Source organism: Pseudorca crassidens, unplaced genomic scaffold (assembly GCF_039906515.1).
Source record: "Pseudorca crassidens isolate mPseCra1 unplaced genomic scaffold, mPseCra1.hap1 Scaffold_135, whole genome shotgun sequence".
In the NCBI taxonomy this organism is placed as follows: Eukaryota; Metazoa; Chordata; class Mammalia; order Artiodactyla; family Delphinidae; genus Pseudorca; species Pseudorca crassidens.
This window is the reverse complement of record NW_027136062.1, coordinates 357,501-360,000: the sequence shown is the minus strand read 5'-3', so window position 1 is coordinate 360,000 and position 2,500 is coordinate 357,501.

Here is a 2,500-nt window from a genome sequence, read left to right as displayed (position 1 = left end):
CCCTCCCCCGACTCAGAGGGGGGAGGCGCGGGCCGCGGTAGGCAAAGAGCGGCACTCGGCCCCACCGCGGGGCCGGCGCAAGCCCTCCCCGCGAGGGCGAGGGCCTCTGCCACCCACGTGGCTCTGGCAGTGGCCACCGTGGCCCACTGCACGCTTGGGAGGGGCAGCGGCTGGGGGGTCCGGTACCCCAAGGCTCCCTCTCGGATCGCTAGAGAAGGCTTTCTCACCGAGGGTGCGTCATCCCCCACCCATCGTCTCTGCCCTTCGGGCCCACGGAGGCGCTCCACGAGCCACCAAGTCCACGACTGGCCGTGGGAGGGGTGGGGGGGGGTCTGCGGTATGGGTAAGCACACGGCCCACTGGAGCGTTCGCGGCCACAGCCTCGGGGGCACAACCTCTGCCGCCCCCCAGGCTCGTCCACCGGGCTCCGGAAGGGGGGAGCACGCCCGAGAAGCGCGACAGACGCCCCCTTCTCACAGGCCCCGGCCCAACGCGATCGCACCCACGCCCGTGTGCGACTCCCCACACACACGCAAGTGGGGGGCGGCGGCACACGCGGCGTCGGCCCGGCCACGAAGTCAGTCCCCCCCACGGCACACCGTGGGAGGACGATGGCGACGAGGTGGCAGGCCCCCGTCCCCCACCGAGGGAGAGAAACAGAGGCAAGCCCCCGCGCCCTTTACCGTCTCGACCCCCCCAAGAGAGCCACTCACGGGACACACCACCGCGGCGGAGACCCCGAGGAGCACGCTGGGAAAAGGGAACGACACCACCGCTCGGCCTCGCGCGCCTGAGGGACGACCTGGAGCGCTCCAGGGGCACCACAGAGGACCGAGCAAGTCACGCTCACGCGCCGGCAGCGGGCGCGCGGCGCAGCAGCGGGACGGCCCCCACCGACGCGGGGAGGACCGCCCGCGAGGCACACGCCAAGGAGGCGAAGCGAGAGCGTCTGCTGCGTCCGAGGACCACGGCCCCGCCCACGCCATGAGGCAGGAGGCGGGAGACCGCAGGTCAGGGCCGGAGACCACCACCCCTGCCTCCCACACACCCCTCGGCAGGCCGGCAGGGCGTGACAAGAGAGGCGAGGGGCCCGCGGACAGAACGAGAAGAGCGGTCCCGTTCGCCAAGAACGTCCGTCCCTCGTCTGGCGCGACTTAAGGCCCGGCCCAGGAGAGCGCGACATCACCACATCGATCAGTCAATCCAGAGAGCCAGGGGCCACGAGGGCCCCGAGGGAGGAGGGGCACGGCGAGGACCCTCACCGGAGGAGCCTGCTTCAGCCTCAGCCGGCACCCAGCCCCCCCCTTCGCTCCCTCTTGCCTTCTCGGGCAACAGTGGCCGACGACCCCGCGAGGAGAACGCCTGACACGTGGCACGGAGCCTGCGGGTTGGGGTCGTCTCAGCCACCACCGGGTGCCTGCGGCGGGGAAGGGGAGTCACACGGGGTAGAAGACCCACGCACCACCTCGCCCCGCCGCCCTCGGGTGAGCCAGAGACCGGAGGCGGCACCGCGGGTCGGGTCAGCCGGGCGCACACACGAGAGCCGGCGCGCAGGCCCAAGCGGGCGGCTCAAGTGGCAAGGGCCGGTTCGGGCGCCGGACGGCGGTCCAAAGCCCAGCGCCCTGCGCGCGTCCAGAGTCCCAGAACCCCCAGCGAGAGATGCCAGAGGAGACCGTGTCAGCACCTATCTGGTGGTAAAAAAGGCCCATTTCAGGCGAAAAAAATCACGGCGCCCGGCAGCGGGGCCCATCCACGAACCTCGGGGGGGCTCCCCGGGACCTCGGCCCGGCTACCTCTCCCCAACACTTCCCCATCCACAGCAGCCCCGGAGCTCTCTCGGGGCCATCTGGTCGACCCGAGGAGCGGGGGGGGGGGGGGGGGGGGGCGGCAGAGTGGAGCGGGGCGGGGCGGGAAAACGTGGCAGAGGCAGCGAGCGGGCCGGGGTCGCCCTCCCCGGATCGCCCGCGCGAGCAGGTACCGTACCGCCGTCCCTCCGAGTCCCCGGGCGAAGACTTGGTTACAGAAAAGGAACTATCCCACTCTGCCGCCTCTGACGAGCGGGGCCCACGAGGGACCGCGCCCGGGCCCAGGCCGCCCTATCCGGGCCACCCAGTACGACTCGGGCCGGTCCCCACCGCCACCCCCACCCCGGCCGGGACTCGCGGTGGAGGAGGGGGCGGGGGAGGGTGAGAAAAAGTCGCGTCCGCCGACCGGGACCCACGTGGGCCCGCTAAAGGGCCGGGTGCGCCCTCCCCGGCCACCCGCGCGAGCAGGTCCCGGCCCGTCCGCGTCCCCGGACCCAGGGGGACTTGGAAACATTTTCGCACGGAGGCACCTCCCAGGCGACCGGAGCCCACGAGGGACCGCACCCGGGCCCGGGCCTCTCTCTCCGGGTCACCCCTCGCGGCCCAGCCCGGTCCCCACCTCCGGAGTCCGACTCGGAAAAGCATCGGTCAGAAAGAATCCGACCACCGGGACCCACGCGCGCCCGCCAACGAGC